The sequence below is a fragment of the Coregonus clupeaformis genome, chromosome 35 (assembly GCF_020615455.1).
Source record: "Coregonus clupeaformis isolate EN_2021a chromosome 35, ASM2061545v1, whole genome shotgun sequence".
NCBI lineage: Eukaryota > Metazoa > Chordata > Actinopteri > Salmoniformes > Salmonidae > Coregonus > Coregonus clupeaformis.
The window spans coordinates 20,639,263-20,660,922 of NC_059226.1; positions in this window are offsets into that span (position 1 = coordinate 20,639,263).

Sequence of the window (21,660 nt, forward strand, 5' to 3'; positions counted from 1 at the left end):
AAAAGCCGTGCTATAAATTCTCGGACAACCCAAAGATTCCTAGATGCCCTTCCAGACTCCCTCCACCTACCCAATGACTTTGGAGTACAAAAATCGGTTAACCACCTAACTGAGGATCTACATTTAACCTTGCGTAATACCCTAGATGCAGTCGCACCCCTAAAAACGAAAAACATTTGTCACAAGAAACTAGCTCCATGGTATACAGAAAAGGTATTCAACGAAAATATAATGATCATTAGAAAGCAAATTACAGACTCCTCTTAGAATCTGCGTATTTCTACAAAGCTCAGTTGTCCTGAGTCTGCACAGAACTGCCAGGACCTAGGATCAATGGAGACACTCACGTTTTTTTATTCTATATCTCTTGACACATTCATGAAAATAGTCATGGCCTCTAAACCTTCAAGCTGCATCCTGGACCCTATTCCAACTAAACTACTGAAAGAGATATTTCCTGTGCTTGGCCCTCGAATGTTGAACATAATAAATGGCTCCCTATCCACCAGATGTGTACCAAACTCACTAAAAGTGGCAGTAATAAAGCCTCTCTTGAAAAAGCCAAACCTTGACCATGAAAATGTAAAAAACGATCGGCCTATATCGAATCTCCCATTTCTCTCAAATAATTTTGAAAAAGCTGTTGCGCAGCAACTCACTGCCTTCCTGGAGACAAATAATGTATACGAAGCGCTTCAGTCTGGTTTTAGACCGCATCATAGCACTGAGACTGCACTCGTGAAGGTGATAAATGACCTTTTAATGGCGTCAGACCAAGGCTCTGCATCTGTCCTCGTGCTCCTAGACCTTATTGCTGCTTTTGACACCATCGATCACCGCATTATTTTGGAGAGATTGAAAACCTTAATTGGTCTACACGGACAAGTTCTTGCCTGGTTTAGATCTTATCTGTCGGAAATATATCAGTTCGTCTCTGTGGATGGTTTGTCCTCTGACAAATCACTTGTAAGTTTTGGTGTTCCCCAAGGTTCCGTTTTAGGACCACTATTGTTTTCCCTATATATTTTACCTCTTGGTGATGTCATTCGGAAACACAATGTTAACATTCACTGCTATGCGGATGATACACAGCTGTACATTTCGATTAAACATGGTGAAGCCCCAAAATAAAACTGTGAAGGACCTCGGCGTTACTCTGGACCCTGATTTCTCTTTTGACGAACATATCAAGAATATTTCAAGGACAGCTTTTTTCCAGCTTCGTAACATTGCAAAAACCAGAAACCTTTTGTCCAAAATGATGCAGAAAAGCTAATCCATGCTTTTGTCACTTCTAGATTAGACTACTGCAATGCTCTACTCTCCAGCTACCCGGATAAAGCAATAAATAAACTTTAGTTAGTGCTAAACACAGCTGCTAGAATCTTGACTAGAACCAAAAAATGTGATTATATTACTCAGGTGCTAGCCTCTGGCTTCCTGTTAAGGCTAGGGCTGATTTCAAGGTTTTACTGCTAACCTACAAAGCATTACATGGACTTGCTCCTACCTATGTGACCTACACGTAAGCTATGGTCACAAGACACAGGCCTCCTTATTGGCCCTAGAATTTCTAAGCAAACAGCTGGAGGCAGCGCTTTCTCCTATAGCGCTCCATTTTGATGGAATGGTCTGCCTATCCATGTGAGGGACGCAGACTCGGTCTCGACCTTTAAGTCTTTACTGAAGACGCATCTCTTCAGTAGGTCCTATGATTGAGTGTAGTCTGGCCCAGGGGTGCAAAGGTGAACGGAAAGGCACTGGAGCAACAAAACGCCCTTGCTGTGTCTGCCTGGCCGGTTCCCCTCTCTCCATTGGGATGTTCTGCTTCTGACCCTATTACGGGGGTTGAGTCACTGGCTTACTAGTGCTCTTCCATGCCGTCCCTAGGAGGGGTGCGTCACTGGAGTGGGTTGAGTCACTGACGTGATCTTCCTGTCCGGTTTGGCGCCCCCTTGGGCTTGTGCGGTGGAGGAGATCTTCATGGGCTATACTCAGCCTTGTCTCAGGGTAGTAAGTTGGTGGTCTGTTGATATCCATCTAGTGGTGTGGGGGCTGTGCTTTGGCAAAGTGGGTGGGGTTATATCCTGCCTGGTTGGCCCTGTCCAGCTTCCAGTACCTATGCTGCAATAGTCTATGTGCCGGGGGGCTAGGGTCAGTCTGTTATATCTGGTGTAATTCTCCTGTCTTATCCAGTGTCCTGCTGTTTCGACCTCTGAATTCCCAGCTATGAAAAGCCTAGTGACATTTACTCCTGATGTACTGACCTGTTGCACCCTCTACAACCACTGTGATCATTATTTGACCCTGCTGGTCATTACATTTTACATTTTACATTTTAGTCATTTAGCAGACGCTCTTATCCAGAGCGACTTACAGTTAGTGAGTGCATACATTATTTTTTAAATTATTTTTTCATACTGGCCCCCCGTGGGGCATCTTGGAGAACAATCTGGCCTTAATGGCCATGTACAGCGCATTCGGAAAGTATTCAGACCCCTTGACTTTTTCCACATTTTGTTACGTTACAGCCATATTCTAAAATTGAACATTGCATTTACATAAGTATTTAGACCCTTTACTCAGTACTTTGTTGAAGCACCTTTGGCAGCGATTACAGCCTCGATTCTTCTTTGGTATGACACTACAAGATTGGCACACCTGTATTTGGGGAGTTTCTACCATTCTTCTCTGCAAATCCTCTCAAGCGCTGTCAGGTTGGATGGGGAGCGTTGCTGCACAGCTATTTTCTGGTCTCTCCAGAGATGTTCGATCGGGTTCAAGTCCGGGTTCTGGCTGGGCCACTCAAGGACATTCAGAGACTTGTCCCGAAGTCACTCCTGCGTTGTATTGGCTGTGTGTTTAGGGTTGTTAAGGTGAAATTTCGCCCCAGTCTGAGGTCCTGAGCGCTCTGGAGCAGGTTTTCATCAAGGATCTCTCTGTACTTTGCTCCGTTCATCTTTCCCTCGATCCTGACTAGTCTCCTAGTCCATGCCGCTGAAAAACATCCCCACAGCATTATTCTGCCACTACCATGCGTCACCGTAGGGATGGTGCCAGGTTTCCTCCAGACGTAACGCTTGGCATTCAAGCCAAAAAGGTCAATCTTGGTTTCATCAGACCAGATAATATTTTTTCTCATGGTCAGAGTCCTTTAGGTGCCTTTTCGCAAACTCCAAGCGGCCTTCCGTCTGGCCACTCTACCATAAAGGACTGATTGGTGGAGTGCTGCAGAGATGGTTGTCCTCCTGGAAGGTTTTCCCATCTCTACAGAGGAACTCTGTAAGAGTCTTGGTGGTTCCAAACTTCTTCTATTTAAGAATAATGGAGGCCACTGTGTTCTTGGGGACCTTCAATGCTGCAGAAAGGTTTTGGTACCCTTCCCCAGATATGTGCTTCGACACAATCCTGTATCGGAGCTCTATGGACAATTCCCTCGACCTCATGGCTTGGTTTTTGCTCTTACATGCACTGTCAACTGTGGGACCTTATACAGACAGGTGTGTGCCTTTCTAAATCATGTCCAATCAATTGAATTTACCACAGGTGGACTCCAATCAAGTTGTAGAAACATCTCACTGATGAGCAATGGAAACAGGATGCACCTGAGCTCAATTTCGAGTCTCATAGCAAAGGGTCTGAATACTTATGTAAAGCAGGTATTTCTGTTTTTTATTTTTTATAAATTTGCAGGCATTTCTAAAAACCTGTTTTCGCTCCTTCATTATGGGGTATTGTGTGTAAATTCACGAGGATTTTATTTATTTAATCCATTTTAGTCTGTAACGTAACAAAATGTGGAAAAAATCAAGGGGTCTGAATACTTTCCAAATGCACTCTACTGTTATAATCGCCAACCCGGCACAGCCAGAAGAGGACTGGCCACCCCTCAGAGCCTTGTTCCTCTCTAGATTTCTTCCTAGGTTCCTGCTTTTCTAGGGATTTATAAATACATTTGATTGAATTTGATTTATATACCACGGCTGTCAGCCAATCAGCATTCAGGGCTCGAACCACCCAGTTTATAATGCACAATGATGTCTACAGTAGATACAGTATGTTGATATGTAATGTGCTTTTAGAACACATTTGTGGTTCAACACTTCAGCGATTCATGTGTATAAAGTGTCAATGTGTCAAGTATTTATTCCATGTGAAGAGGACAGAAGGGACTAGAGGGATAACAACAATGAGGCTGTTGGTCTGGCTGTTAAGTGTCAGTATAGTGGAGCGTGGCATATACTGTATATGTAGATACTTTACAATGCCGTATACATTAATACAAATTGTGCGTCAATCTAAGTAAAAAATAAATAAAATACCCATCAATATCTGTCAGTTAAAGCTAGAGATATCTCAATCCACCACATCCACCTATGTAGGCCTTGCGCATCTGCGGTGGAAGGCGGCCAAGATACAACGGTGTTTGTCAGACCGTGAGACATACCGAAAATCGGTATTCTCACGAAAACGTCTGTAGAGTCCGAACAGTTTGGTCTACAAACTAATATGACCACTATGGAAAGATGAGACTCGTCTGAAGATAACCCATACAAATGAATGGATGTACAGAGGTCGTTTTGTGCCAACAAAAATAAGGGGTTAAATATGTGTCCTAAAACACAAAAATATTTCCTGTGCTTTCATATTATCTCCTAGCTATAGGACAGACACTTCAAAACCTTTTTTTTTTACTGTCTTCTTTACCATTTATGAATGTGCTATTCAATGTTTCTATGGGCTATAGTAGTAAAGGCCAAATTCAATACTTTATCAAATATTTCTTTTAAAATATTTTTTGGTACCTAAAAGGATCCTAAAATTCAAACATCCAGCATCATGGTAAAAAAAAAATGGTATTACATACTCTGCTGTTCTGTCACGTGTGCAATAATGTGGAATGATGTCAGAGGGAAAGAAACTGTGTTCGTTGTTTGAAGTAAAGTCTTTGTTGTTGTAATATCGCAAACGGAGGAGGCAGTTTCAACCGCTTTGGATGCCAGCTTTAAGATATCGATTTGATTGTGTGCACAGTGTCAATGTGTCAAGCATTCATTCCATGCAAAGAGGACGAAAATGACTTGTGATCTGCATCATAACAGTTGGTCAAGTGGTGCAATTTAACACACCATAGGACATCAGCAGCAGTGATAGCATGGGTGTGAGACTAAGTGGAGAATGACTATAATGGAGCATGTCATCATGACACAGATGATACGCCTGCTACCTGTGAAAGCCGCTGCATTTCTTCCCACAATCCATTTTCATGGGAAACCATCAGAGCCACTTATGTGGAGCTGGGTGAGAAGAGTATGAGCGGACCTGCTTTACTGGCCTGTTGCCTTTTCTGGCCTGTGTGTATGTGTGCGTGTCTCTGTGTGTGTCTCTGTGTGTGTGTGTGTGTGTGTGTGTGTGTGTGTGTGTGTGTGTGTGTGTGTGTGTGTGTGTGTGTGTGTGTGTTTCTCTGTGTGTGTCTGTGTGTGTGTGTGTGTGTGTCTGTGTGTGTGTCTGTGTCTGTGTGTGTGTGTGTGTGTGTGTGTGTGTGTGTGTGTGTGTGTGTGTGTGTGTGTGTGTGTGTGTGTGTGTGTGTCTGTGTGTGTGTGTGTGTGTGTGTGTGTATCTGTGTCTGTGTCTGTGTTTGTCTGTGTGTCTGTGTGTCTGTGTGTGTGTGTGTGTGTGTGTGTGTGTGTGTGTGTGTGTGTGTGTGTGTGTGTGTGTGTGTGTGTGTGTGTTTGAGGAGCGGACCTGCTTTTTCTGGCCTGTGCGTGTGAAAGAGAGCCATTACGGTGGGACTGTGCACTTCCAGTCAACTCAATGGGCTTCTGTGTATCATTGTAGCTCTGTTTGTTTGCCAGTGCTTGAATTGGGGCGGTGAACACTGGTACGGAATACCGGCTCCTCCGATTTTCTACTGCTTCAGTACTAGCAACTGTTATAGAATATTCACTCTAAAATATGAATACCAGTACGATAAATACCAGCACCTAGAATTAGTCATTTCATTCCACTTTTTAAAGATGCGCTCTCAAACTTTGATATAATGATTTAATATAAAGGTCCCAGTTTTTTTTGTACTACGTCATCAAATTGTGTGCTATGTCATCCATTTCGTATTGTTAGGTTCTGAACAAATAGTATTAACTCAAACGGACGACTACAAAAAGCTCAAGCCAAGTTTATTCATCCCATTGGGTCATACAGCTGCAAAGACAAAGTATGATTATACACAAACATATATTTATAACCTCAGTTTGTACCCTCTTCCCAGTCAAGCCCTCCCCCTCCTAGGATGTACAATGAATCTCTGTGGCTAGGCATGTGGTGTTATCGTTCCAGCCCGTCCGGAACCTTTGGTACTCCTCCACCCGTCTCCCGGTCTTCTTATCAGACTAGGGAGTCTAAAGGCTTCTGTGGTGTAAAGTACTTTAGTAAAAATACTTTAAAGTACTACTTAAGTAATTTTTGGGGTATCTGTACTTTACTTTACTATTTATATTTTTGTCATCTTTTATTTCACTACATTCCTAAAGAAAATAATGTACTTTTTACTCCATACATTTTCCCTGACACCCAAAAGTACTCGTTACATTTTGAATGCTTAGCAGGACAGGAAAATGGTCCAATTCACGCACTTATCAAGAGAATATCCCTGGGCATCCCTACTGCCTCTGATCTGGCGGACTCATTAAACACAAATGCTTCATTTGTAAATTATGTCTTAGTGTTGGAGTGTGCCCCTGGCCATCTGTAAATAAAATCAAAAACAAGAAAATTGTGCCGTCTGGTTTGCTTAATATAAGCAATTTGAAATGATTTATACTTTTAGTTTTACTTTTGATACTTAAGAATATTTTTGCTATTACATTTACTTTTGATACAGAAGTATATTTAAAACCAAATACTTTTAGTATTTTACTGGGTGACTTTCACTTTTACTTGAGTCATTTTCTAGTAAGGTAACTTCACGTTTACTTTTTAAAGTATGACAATTGGGTACTTTTCCACCACTGGGAGTATAGATTCTTGCAGCCTGCCTCAGTCCATTGTTAATTATCCGGACTCATACACAAAGAGCTATTTGAGAATAAGCGACCCATTCGTACTCAAGTGAATATAATGATGCAAAACAAATTGAGAGAATATGATGATACATAACAGTGAAGCTATAACATATTGAGAGAATGTAATGATATATAACAGTGAAGCTATAAGACAGCGTCGTAGGGCAGTAGTTTATAATCTATTAGTTCTAACACATGTCTCCCATCTCACCCTTATGGAAATATTCTGTCTCAGAGACAGGTCCACTTTGTTATATGATTATAAACATACTAAAACATACTCAAGTCAATTAGTCAGTTTCCAACAGTATGATATGTTACGTCCTGCATTATTATTATTATTATTATTATTATTATTATTATTATTATTCATTTTTTTGCAATTTGAATGATATCTTACGAATCCAATTTGCACTATATGTTAAGAATTTGTTGTGCTTAAGATCCTGGAGTGCGTCTTTAAGCACTGGCTTTGTCATTACTGTGGTTTATGTGTTGTTTCTGGATGGTTGTGTTATGCTGTAGCCTATAGCTCTGTCATTACTGGGGTTTATGTGTTGTTGGGTGGTGGTGTTGTAATGTAGCCTATAGCTCTGTCATTACTGTGGTTTATGTGTTGTTGGGTGGTTGTGTTGTAATGTAGCCTATAGCTCTGTCATTACTGGGGTTTATGTGTTGTTGGTTGGTTGTGTTGTAATGTAGCCTATAGCTCTGTCATTACTGCGGTTTATGTGTTGTTGGTTGGTTGTGTTGTAATGTAGCCTAAATCTCTGTCATTACTGTGGTTTATGTGTTGTTGGGTGGTTGTGTTGCAATGTAGCCTATAGCTCTGTCATTACTGTGGTTTATAAGTTGTTGGTTGGATGTGTTGTAATGTAGCCTATAGCTCTGTCATTACTGTAGCCTATAGCTCTGTCATTACTGTGGCCTATACAGTGGCTTGCGAAGTATTCACCCCCCTTGGCATTTTTCCTATTTTGTTGCCTTACAACCTGGAATTAAAATTGATTTGATTTACACAACATGCCTACCACTTTGAAGATGCAAAATATTTTTTATTGTGAAACAAACAAGAAATAAGACAAGTCAATACTTTGTAGCGCCACCTTTTGCAGCAATTACAGCTGCAAGTCTCTTGGGGTATGTCTCTATAAGCTTGGCACATCTAGCCACTGGGATTTTTGCCCTTTCTTCAAGGCAAAACTGCTCCAGCTCCATCAAGTTGGATGGGTTCTGCTGGTGTACAGTAATCTTTAAGTCATATCACAGATTCTCAATTGGATTGAGGTCTGGGCTTTGACTAGGCCATTCCAAGATATTTAAATGTTTCCCCTTAAACCACTCGAGTGTTGCTTTAGCAGTATGCTTAGGGTCATTGTCCTGCTGGAAGGTGAACCTCCGTCCCACTCTCTGGAAGACTGAAACAGGTTTCCCTCAAGACTATCCCTGTATTTAGCGCCATTCATCATTCCTTCAATTCTGACCCGTTTCCCAGTCCCTGCCGATGAAAAAAATCCCCACAGCATGATGCTGCCACCACCATGCTTCACTGTGGGGATGGTGTTCTCGGGGTGATGAGAGGTGTTGGGTTTGCGCCAGACATAGCGTTTTCCTTGATGGCCAAAAAGCTAAATTTTACTCTCATCTGACCAGAGCTCCTTCTTCCATATGTTTGGGGAGTGTCCCACACACCTTTTGGCGAACACCAGACGTGTTTACTTATTTTTTTCTTTAAGCAATGGCTTTTTTCTGGCCACTCTTTTATAAAACCCAGTAATTTGGAGTGTACGGCTTCAAGTGGTCCTATGGACAGATACTCCAATCTCCGCTGTGGTGCTTTGCAGCTCCTTCAGGGTTATCTTTGGTGTCTTTGTTGCCTCTCTGATTAATGCCCTCCTTGCCTGGTCCATGAGTTTTGGTGGGTTGCCCTCTCTTGGCAGGTTTGTTGTGGTGCCATATTCTTTCCATTTTTTAATAATGGATTTAATGGTGCTCCGTGGAATGTTCAACCACCACTTTTCCGTTATTTATTTTTTAGAATTTTTTGAAACAAGTTATTTTTTTCATTTCACTTCACCAATTTGGACTATTTTGTGTATGTCCATTGCATGAAATCCAAATATAAATCCACTTAAATTACAGGTTGAAATGCAACAAAATAGGAAAAATGCCAAGGGGGATGATTACTTTGGCAAGGCACCGTAGCTCTGTCATTACTGTAGCATATAGCTCTGTCATTACCGTAGCATATAGCTCTGTCATTACTGTAGCATATAGCTCTGTCTTTACTGTAGCCTATAGCACTGTCATTACTGTAGCCTATAGCGCTGTCATTACTGTAGCCTATAGCTCTGTCATTACTGTAGCCTATAGCTCTGTCATTACTGTAGCCTGTGGCTCTGTCATTACTGTAGCCTATAGCTCTGTTATTACTGTAGCCTATAGCTCTGTCATTACTGTAGCCTATAGCTCTGTCATTACTGTAGCCTGTGGCTCTGTCATTACTGTAGCCTATAGCTCTGTCATTACTGTAGCCTATAGCTCTGTCATTACTGTAGCCTATAGCTCTGTCATTACTGTAGCATATAACTCTGTCATTACTGGGGTTTATAGCTATTTTTACTCTCAATGCTAATACCATGTCATTTCATCCACATGACCTAGTACTTGTGCAACTCTGCAATGGGAACTGTTGATTTTTATGATCAACCTTTTCTTTGGTAAAACATCAACTTCTACATGCTTCTGTGAACTTGAGCTCTTTTTTTAACCTCTCTACTTGTTGTAAACAAGTCTGTTTTTCCATGGAATACTAGATACAATGTTGTTTACAATGGCTCTTGATATTCTAAACACTTACATTTACATTTACATTTACGTCATTTAGCAGACGCTCTTATCCAGAGCGACTTACAAATTGGTGCATTCACCTTACACTTGGCAATGTTTCACAGCTTAAACAATGATTGTGAAACAGCACAACCACATTTTCCTAACTCTTCACTTATTTACTTTATGGTGGAAGAAGATCCAGTGACCTTTAATGTGGATTTCTACTGAGTCGTCTCCAGAGTAGTAACCCTAACCCACACAGGCACGTATACACACATAGACACACATAGACACACACACACACACACACACACACACAAACACACAGACACACACAAACAGACACACAGACACGCATGCACACACACACACACACACACACACACACACACACACACAGACAGACACACACACACACACACACACACACAGACAGACACACACACACAGACACACACACACACATAGAAACACACAGATACTCACCCCCACATATCCTCTCTCCCACTCCCTCTCTCTCTCATCTCTCTATCCCTCCCTACCTCGCTCTCTCGCCTCTCTATCCCTCTCTCCCTCCCTCCCTGTCTTTCTCTCTCCACCAGTTCTACCTTCTCTCCCCCTCCCACCCACCTCTCTCCCCCTCTCGCTCTCTTTCTACCCTCTCTTTGTGTTTGTGTTCCTCCGCAGGAGAGCGTGAATACCGCTGATTCCATCCTGTCACGGACTCAGACCCCCTCTTATGCTCCGTCCCGGCTACTCTGACCTCACGCAGAGAAAACACAGTGGTCCTTGTCCCAACAGATCTCAGCCAATCACACGCATCAGACTCATTTCCCTCTCTCCCGCAGTCAGTTGTTACCATTACCAATCAGCCAATTAGAGAGAAGAGAACAGAAGAAATGAAAGACTACATGAGATTAGAAAAGCATGTTGTCATTCTGTGAAAAGAAATACTGTCTCATATTAAAGATAAAAACACCAACCGTTTCTGCTATGAAATAACTAACCCTGCTGTTTTATTTTATTTATTTTTTAGCAGACGCTCTTATCCAGAGCGACTTACAGGAGCAATTAGGGTTAAGTGCCTTGCTCAAGGGCACATCGACAGATTTTTCACCTAGTTGGCTCAGGGATTAGAACCAGCGACCTTTCGGTTACTGGCACAACGCTCTTAACCACTAAGCTACCTGCCGCTGTAATGATATGATGAGACTGTTGGCTATTGTCTATATCTGTCTGTGGGTTTACACACACAGGCTGGGCTATTATGAAACAGGTTTCTTATAAACAAGGTTGGTAACTGAGTCATGTCACACTAATCATGACACATCTTTCTGAAGAGGTTGACGGTGATTGTAACTTTATTTCTCCTTAGTCAGTCACAAAAAAATATATATATTGTAAAGGTTGATGACTCAACAGCCAGGTTGTGGCAGAGCAGTGGGAGAGATGTGACCTATGAAAACAGTTTTAATGGTGTTACCTTTTCTCTGATTCAATGCAGTTGACATACCTGGATGATGCACGAAATATGGAAACAGTCAAGACTGATTTATCTCCACACTTTACCCTCACCAATTAACTTGGAGAGTAACACATGCAAAAGGTCTGACTCATCGCAGTTTTCACCCCATATATAATTACACGGATCACATATCCTAGCATAGCAATGTAAATGTGACTTATAGGCCCACTCAGGGGTGTGAATACTAATTAAATTGCTCAAGGTGTAGGAAGTCACTCACCTATACTTCATGATGGTCCCAGGCAGCCACTGTACATAAAACTGTATGTCAAGTGGAGAGGTTTGGACCAAAACGTGATTGAAAACGTGATGGAGTGTCAGGTACCATAGGTTCAGGACCTCAGAACACAGGGTCTGTAACAACATACAGTGGGGAAAAAACGTATTTAGTCAGTCACCAATTGTGCAAGTTCTCCCACTTAAAAAGATGAGAGAGGCCTGTAATTTTCATCATAGGTACACGTCAACTATGACAGACAAAATGAGGAAAAAAAATCCAGAAAATCACATTGTAGGATTTTGTTATGAATTTATTTGCAAATTATGGTGGAAAATAAGTATTTGGTCAATAACAAAAGTTTCTCAATACTTTGTTATATACCATTTCTTGGCAATGACACAGGTCAAACGTTTTCTGTAAGTCTTCACAAGGTTTTCACACACTGTTGCTGGTATTTTGGCCCATTCCTCCATGTAGATCTCCTCTAGAGCAGTGATGTTTTGGGGCTGTCGCTGGGCAACACGGTCTTTCAACTCCCTCCAAAGATTTTCTATGGGATTGAGATCTGGAGACTGGCTAGGCCACTCCAGGACCTTGAAATGCTTCTTACGAAGCCACTCCTTCGTTGCCCGGGCGGTGTGTTTGGGATCATTGTCATGCTGAAAGACCCAGCCACGTTTCATCTTCAATGCCCTTGCTGATGGAAGGAGGTTTTCACTCAAAATCTCACGATACATGGCCCCATTCATTCTTTCCTTTACACGGATCACTCTCTGCAGGTCATTCACTAGGTCCCCCCGTGTGATTCTGGGATTTTTGCTCACTGTTCTTGTGATCATTTTGACCCCACAGGGTGAGATCGTGCGTGGAGCCCCAGATCGAGGGAGATTATCAGTGGTCTTGTATGTCTTCCATTTCCTAATAATTGCTCCCACAGTTGATTTCTTCAAACCAAGCTGCTTACCTATTGCAGATTCAGTCTTCCCAGCCTGGTGCAGGTCTACAATTTTGTTTCTGGTGTCCTTTGACACCATAGTGGAGTTTGGAGTGTGACTGTTTGAGGTTGTGGACAGGTGTCTTTTATACTGATAACAAGTTCAAACAGGTGCCATTAATACAGGTAACGAGTGGAGGACAGAGGAGCCTCTTAAAGAAGAAGTTACAGGTCTGTGAGAGCCAGAAATCTTGCTTGTTTGTAGGTGACCAAATACTTATTTTCCACCATAATTTGCAAATAAATTCATAAAAAATCCTACAATGTGATTTTCTGGAGAAGAAAAATCTCAATTTGTCTGTCATAGTTGACGTGTACCTATGATGAAAATTACAGGCCTCTCTCATCTTTTTAAGTGGGAGAACTTGCACAATTGGTGGTTGACTAAATACTTTTTTTCCCCACTGTATATAACAAATGACTTTTGATCAGAGCAATACATGGCTCCAACTAAAATAATTGTCATATATAGAGCAGGACTGGCCAGCACTCCTCTTAGAGAGCTACCCTCCTGCAAGATTATTCCTCCAAACCTATTCTACCTGCTAATAATTATAGTTCTACCTGATTCTAGAAAATAACAGCTTACCGATTGCTGGTAGCTGAATCAGCTGTTACAGCAGGGTTGGAGTAAAAACCTGTATTCTCATTTGCTTTCCAGAAGGAGGGTTGACCTAGCCTGGTCCCAGATGTGTTTGAGCTGTATAACCAACTGCTGCCATGACCATAAGAGTTGGAAGACAGCACAAACAGATCCAGGACCAGGCTAACGCTGGTCACCCCTGTCATAGAGAATAGGGTGTCATTTGAGTCACAGCCTCAGTCAGCGTGGTGTTGTGGATGGCGTGAGAGCTGGGACTGTTGCATGTGAGAGGGACCAGGATGCAGGTGAACTACTGAATGAGTCATTACGCACATCAGAGCCGCTACGCAGGTGTCAGTTTTCACAGACAATCAGCGTGATGCTGAGGCTGGGGTGCTGACTGTTCAGTGTTCAGTCAGGGTGCAGCTGGGTGTTTTCACTAACCAATGTTTTGACTAAGGAGCTTGGTGTTTTCACTAACCAATGTTTTGACTAACCAGCTGGGTGTTTTCACTAACCAATGTTTTGACTAACCAGCTGGGTTTTTTGACTAACTGATGTTTTGACTAAGGAGCTTGGTGTTTTCACTAACCAATGTTTTGACTAACCAGCTGGGTGTTTTGACAAACCAATGTTTTGACTAAGGAGCTTGGTGTTTTCACTAACCAATGTTTTGACTAACCAGCTGGGTGTTTTCACTAACCAATGTTTTGACTAACCAGCTGGGTGTTTTGACTAACCAATGTTTTGACTAACCAGCTGGGTTTTTTGACTAACTGATGTTTTGACTAACCAGCTGGGTGTTTTCACTAACCAATGTTTTGACTAACCAGCTGGGTTTTTTGACTAACTGATGTTTTGACTAAGGAGCTTGGTGTTTTCACTAACCAATGTTTTGACTAACCAGCTGGGTGTTTTGACAAACCAATGTTTTGACTAAGGAGCTTGGTGTTTTCACTAACCAATGTTTTGACTAACCAGCTGGGTGTTTTCACTAACCAATGTTTTGACTAACCAGCTGGGTGTTTTGACTAACCAATGTTTTGACTAACCAGCTGGGTTTTTTGACTAACCAATGTTTTGACTAACCAGCTGGGTGTTTTGACTAACCAGCTAGGTGTTTGACTAACCAGATGGGTGTTTTGACTAACCAGCTAGGTGTTTGACTAACCAGATGGGTGTTTTAACTAACCAATACATGTAATCGACTTTTACAGTCTGTTAAGTCAAGCCACCTGATGGTTTGCTCCATGATATGGATTTAGAAATATGAACACAATAGGCAAAAGGCAAAACCACCTGTTTATTGGAATGTTACTTGTTACATTTATGTTACAAAACATGAGATATGGCCTTCAGTATTGATGGAGTATTGGGGTATTGGTGTCTTTTGCAGTGTTTGTTTGTGTCATGCTTTTGGTACAGCCAGCAAGTTTATTGCAGACACTTTTGTTTTGAAGAGAATCTAAAGTTTACCTAGAAAATCAGTTGGTGTGTGTGTGTGTGTGTGTGTGTGTGCATTATTTGGCTTGGTGAACCATATTACTGAGTCTCCCTCTCACTCAATCCCTTTGATTTTAGCTGACTGAAACAAAATGGTCTCTTCTGGGAACACTAACAGTACAGAATGTGCTTAAACCATCCACTGGTTTATTTTACTCTGTCGGTTACCAGCAAACATAGGTCATCTTCCGGGCTGGAGTCATCCTGGTCGATACTGTTCTACACAGCAACTGCCAAACAGGCCTCCTGAGTGGGTTGCTTTTTGGTAGGGGTGTCCTCGTATCTGCCTGAATGGATGGAGTTGAGTGATCCACCAGACGGAACCGCTTATTAGGGTAATCATGGGATCACCTGGACTAACCAGGACTCTGACTCAGAGCCATGGAGAAATCTGACAAACAGGTAATAAGACCGATAACATGCTTATATGGTGCCAGCTTGTGACACATGGAGAATGAATAAATTAATGAATTAATGGATACATAAATTAATAAATGACACTGAACAAAAATATAAACGCAACATGTAAAGTGTTTGCCAAGATAATCCATCCACCTGACAAGTGCAGCATATCAAGAAGCTAATTAAACAGCATGACTGTTATGATGAGTTTCTAGGTATCAAGTGATTACGATTGTACGGATGTACTTCGACATTTTTGATGAGGAGTTCATGTAAATGTTTTATTAGTCGGTATCGGGTTAGTTATAACAGACATTGGAACATAGCCCAGCCTCTCTCATCTTTCTCTCTCTCTTATATAGCCTGTTACAAACTTCTCCACGAACATCTGGTAAGTCTCCATGGGCACTCCCTGTCTTTGATGTTCATCACTCTTTACCCCAAGTCAGTATCCTGTCCATCAATCATGCTATCCTAAACATCAGTAATCTCCTTTGACATAATGAAATGTAGACTTTATGGCACCAAACCAATTATCTACTAACGCTTTCCTGGTCCCCACGATACTATGACATCATTACACCATAAAAAACATCATATCAATGACCATTACACAGGTGCACCTTGTGCTGGGGACAATAAAAGGCCACTCTAAAATGTGCAGTTTTGTCACAAATCACAATGCCACAGAAGTCTCAAGTTTTTAGGGAGCGTGTAATTGGCATGCTGACTGCAGGAATTTCCACCTGAGCTGTATGTCCAATTTAATATTAATTTATCTACCTTAAGCCGCCTCCAACTTTGTTTTAGAGAATATGGCAGTACGTCCATCCGGCCTCACAACCACAGACCACGTCTATTTCGTCGTGTGGGCGAGCGGTTTGCTTATGTGAACTTTGTGAACAGAGTGCTCCATGGTGGTGAAGGGGTTATTGTATGGGCAAGCATAAGGACAACGAACACAATTGCATTTTATCAATGGCAATTTGAATACACAGAGATACCGGGACGAGATCCTGAGGCCCATTGTAGTGCCATTCATCCGCAGCCATCACCTCGTTTCAGCATGATAATGCACTGCCCGATGTCGCAAGGATCTGTACACAATTCCTGGAAGCTGAAAATGTCCAAGTTTATGGCCTGCATACTAACCAGGCATGTCACCCATTGAGCATGTTTTAGATGCTCTGGACCGACGTGTACGACAGCGTGTTCCAGTTCCCGCCAATATCCATTAAAGAGGTGTGGGACAACATTCCACAGGCCACAATCAACAGCCTGATCAACTCTATGCGAAGGAGATTTGTCACACTGCATGAGGCAAATGGTGGTCACACCAGATACTGACTGGTTTTCTGATCCAAGTACCAACCTTTTTTGTAAGGTATCTGTGAGCAACAGATGCATATCTGTATTCCCAGCCATGTGATATCCATAGATTAGGGCCTAATGAATTTATATCAATTGACTGATTTCCTTATTTGAACTGTAACTCAGTAATATCTTTGAAATTGTTGCATGTTGCGTTTATATTTTTGTTCCGTATAATACGTTAATACATATTCAGAATTGTATTTAACGCTATAAAACACAATAGTATAAAGTTTGTACAAAACAAATTCTGGTTATTTTTTCTTACCCCGAACAAACATGCATAGCTGTCACGCCCTGGCTCTGGGGACACGGTTATGTTGAGCCAGGGTGTGTAATTCTATGTATTCTATTGCTATGTTGGGAGTTCTAGTTTGTATTTCTATGTTGGCCTGAGTGACTCCCAATCAGAGGCAACGAGTGTCAGCTGGTTGTCTCTGATTGGGAGCCATATTTAAACTGTCTGTCTTTCCCTTTGTGTTTGTGGTTTCTTGTTCTTATTTGGTTTGTGTTCAACCGTAGACATCACATAATCGTCTGTTGTTTTGATCGTGTGATCATTCGCTAAATAAATATGTTCACCTTCAACGCTGCGCATTGGTCCTCCTCCTTAGACGATCGTGACAGAAGAAACCACCAGAACTGGACCAAGCAGCCTAGTGAGGAGCAGAGAGGGTGGACTTGGGAACAGTGGAGGGAGAGCTTCGACTGGGTCAAGCCGAATGAGGAGCTGAATGGCGGAAATTGGAAGCAGAAGAGCGAGAGTTGGGCGAGAATTATAGAGGCCTGGCCCACGGGGAAGAGAGACTCCCAGAAATTTTTTAGGGGGGGGCTCACGACGTCGGGGCAGCAGGAGGCCGCGATAGAGCGGTCCAGCGGGTTGCCAGAGGAGGCCGCCAGGTTACGGGGGCCACTGGTCGATGAGGGGATGGTGGATGTAGAGGCACGGCGAGAGGTACTGGCGTGTGTTGCCAGTCCGGTCCGGCCTGTTCCTGATCCCCACGTAGGGCCAGTGGTGTGTGTTCCCAGTACGGTCCGGCCTGTTCCTGCCACTCGCACCAAGTCAGTGGTGCACTCGTCCAGCCCGGCACGTCCGTTCCTGCTCCCCGCACCAAGTCAGTGGTGCGCTTCGTCAGCCCGGCACGGCCCGTTCCTGCTCCCCGCACCAAGTCAGTGGTGCGCTTCGTCAGCCCGGTCCGGCCCGCTCCTGCTCCCCGCACCAAGTCAGTGGTGCGTTTCGTCAGCCCAGCTCGGCCCGTTCCTGCTCCACGCACCAAGTCAGTGGTGCGCTTCGTCAGCCCGGCTCGGCCCGTTCCTGCTCCCCGCACCAAGTCTACGGTGCGTGTCGCCAGCTCGGCCCGGCCTGTTCCTGCTCCCCGCACCAAGTCAGTGGTGCGTTTCGTCAGCCCTGTCGGCCCGTTCCTGCTCCCCGCACCAAGTCAGTGGTGCGTTTGCGTCAGCCCTGTCCGGCCCGCTCCTGCTCCCCACACCAAGCCAGTGGTGTGCGTCGTCAGTCCAGCACGGCCCGTGCCTGTTCCCCCACACCAAGCCAGTGGTGTGCGTCGTCGGTCGGCACGGCCCGTGCCTGTTCCACTGGTGCCTGGTCCGGCACCGGTCAGATGCGTTACGCCGGATCTAGAGCAATCCGCTCCATCAGTGTGCAGTCCAGCTCCGGCCAGCGGGGCCAGACCGGACCAGGGGTACTTTGGGGGGTTGGAGAGGGAGTGGGGATCAGGCCCGGAGCCGGATCCGCCGCCAAGGCGGAGTGCCCACCCGGTCCCTCCCCTGTGGTATTTAGTTGGCGCGGTCGGAGTCCGCCTTTAGGGGGGGGTACTGTCACGCCCTGGCTCTGGGGACACGGTTATGTTGAGCCAGGGTGTGTAATTCTATGTATTCTATTGCTATGTTGGGAGTTCTAGTTTGTATTTCTATGTTGGCCTGAGTGACTCCCAATCAGAGGCAACGAGTGTCAGCTGGTTGTCTCTGATTGGGAGCCATATTTAAACTGTCTGTCTTTCCCTTTGTGTTTGTGGTTTCTTGTTCTTATTTGGTTTGTGTTCAACCGTAGACATCACGTTATCGTCTGTTGTTTTGATCGTGTGATCATTCGCTAAATAAATATGTTCACCTTCAACGCTGCGCATTGGTCCTCCTCCTTAGACGATCGTGACAATAGCTTTCTTTTGTGAAGACATTCTGTATATTCAGGCTGATACAGTTGTAACCAACAAGGTTCGTGGTTCTTTGAGATGAGTATAGGCTGTGGGTTCCGCACAGCTCACTCGTTAGTCACACCCATAGTCACTTCCTGGTTTGAGGTGTCAGGTAGGGAAGCCTGTTTGACAGAATTTGGTTGTTAGAAGTGTTTGGTAACTAGGAAACGGTTTATAGTTTAAAAGCCTAAAAAGTGACAACATTCTCAAAGACTTATTCAAGATATTGTATTGATTGTCAAGCTACGGTTCCTCTGTGGACTATTGATTCTTTAGGACCAACGTTTTTTTGGCCTACTGTTCTATTAGTGGCGTTGGGTTTAGTGACTGTTATACAGTTGCACAGTCTGCACTCAGAGGAGAGGTGCGAGGGTGTAGTGTTGCAGCTGGCTTTTCTCCCATCCAGAGTCCAGACCAGGCTATTTATAGAAAGCAGCCTATGTGCCTCTGGTATAATACAGGGTTCTAGCCTTCTTACTGCTGCTTTACTTAACTCCTTCAACATACAGTATGTATATGTAACAGTGTTGCTTCCGTCCCTCTTCTCGCCCCTACCTGGGCTTGAACCAGGGACTCTCTGCACACATGGACAACAGTCACCCTCAAAGCACCGTTACCCATCGCTCCACAAAAGCCGCGGCCCTTGCAGAGGAAACAAGGGAAACAACTACTTCAAGGTCTCAGAGCGAGTGACGCCACCGATTGAAACGCTACTAGCGCACACAGCTAACTAGCTAGCCATTTCACACTGGTTACATACACACACACACACACACACACACACACACACACCTTTTGACCTTTAGCGTCCCCTCATAGGCCTACCAGTATGTAGGTTATTATGCATTTTTCATATTGTCTCGTCTCAACAGACCTGTGTTTTATAACAACAGTTATGAGGCATTATGAATCATATGCCCACACATGGCCGATCCTGCCGACTTCTCTGTGTTTTTGTTTACGTCTGCTCGTCTCTGCCCGGTTCCCTCTCTTCTCTGTATGGATCCAAAATGTCTGCCGCTGGGCTGATTAGCCAACAGCGGCTAACATGGACACTCACACTGTTTGGCTGACAGGGCCTGAATGGATGTCCTAATTAGAGAAACACACAGGGTAGTATGCACAGACACAATCACGTCTGTGGACGCTGTGTTAGAGACTGCGATACTCTGCTCAACGTGTGCTCTTATGTAATTGTTTGTGTGTGAGATAGAAAGAGAGGAGAGAGAGAGAGAGAGAGAGAGAGAGAGAGTGAGAGAGAGATAGGAAGTAATGTTTTCAGTAGTTAATTACTTTTTTACAATGTAGCGAGAGAGAGAGAAAGAGAGAGAGAAAGAGAGAGAGAGAGAGGTCATGTGTTCTCGTGGTCTCATTGAATTAGACAGAGTCTGAGGGAGGACCGGAAGACGTAAGTAAACATGACATAGTCACATGGATTAGTCGCTTGACAGGATCACACACACGCACACAATAATATATGCCTACATGTTGAGCTTGATGGATAATAATCAGTGAAGTATGACATAGCCTACTGTATGTTAATACCAAAGTGAAAGAATTGTGTTTAACATTGTGTGTGTTTTTATGTGTGTGTGTTCGTATATTCAGTCTGTACGTCTGTTTATGTGTATGTGTGTACCGTGTGCAATACAGTAATTGAATGTTCTGACGTAATCTTGCCCCATCATCCCTATGAGCTACTGTAGAACACTCAGAGGATTCTATGTTCTATTCCTTCCCCCTCTCTGTCCTTGAGCCAGAGGTAGCCTCTTCTCATTGGCTGTTAATACTGTGGTGATGATAGCCAGCTGTGTCTTTACATTCAATAGATGTTCTTTCATCATCCTTTTGAGCCCACCCATAAGATAAGGTGTTCTGTACGCCAAAGCCACACTTTGTGAACATGACCAGCTCTCATAACTCCAGAGGCATGCCTGGATCAGGACTTTACACCGTATAACTGTCAGGGGATTATGCGTTCTCACACGCATGCACTCACACAGTGTTGGGAAGTAGTAAACTACATGTAGTTCAACTAGTAATTTAACTATATTTTGCAGTAGCTTGGTGGTAGTTTAACTAAATTCAAATCCTGGTAGTGTTTTCAGTAGTTAATTATTTTTTTAAATAATGTAGCGGTGTAGCTAACTACTGGAACTACACAATATTTTTTTGCAAGAATAACAGAAAATATAGGTGAATTAGGCAATCATTTCCTTTCTTTTTCGACATCAGACCTGCCTAATTCTCACTTGAAACATAGTGTTTGTGTTTAGTAGGCTAAATGACACATTCTGTTAACATCTGACTCCTGTCACGCCTACTCCTGCTCCCTCCCTCCGGAGCTAGACGTTGCAGGTCTACTAACCACCGGTCCTGGCAACCCATATTGTGCACACCTGGCAACCATCATTGCGCACACCTGCTCCCCATCGTTACTCACACCTGGACTTCATTCACCACCCTGATTACTCTCCCTTCATATAGCCCTCAGTAGCCTCAGTCATCAGGCAGTATTGGTTTTGGTTACGTTCAGTACGCTTCTCCTGTTTTGTATGATCTTCATGTTTATTATTATTAAACTCCCCTTCTGCACCTGCTTCCAGACTCCCTGCGTATATGTTACAGAATACTGCCTCCCGAAAATATAGAAGCAGCAGAACTTAAGGATATCTCCCACATGGTCGACGAACAGGAACACCTACTCCGTCAACACCACGACCAGCTGGCTCAACTGGGTACGGTAATAGATGAGGTCCTCCACGTTCTCCACCACCTCGACAACACCTGAGAGGATTCATCTCCAACTAGCAGGGGACCCTCTACCCCCAGCCCATCCAGCAAGCCGCCCAGGTCAGTGATGCCCTATTGTACCTCCCGGACAAATAACTCCATCGAAATGCCGTGGCTTCCTACTCCAGTGCCCTCTCTATTTCGCCCATCAGACAGGAGCCCC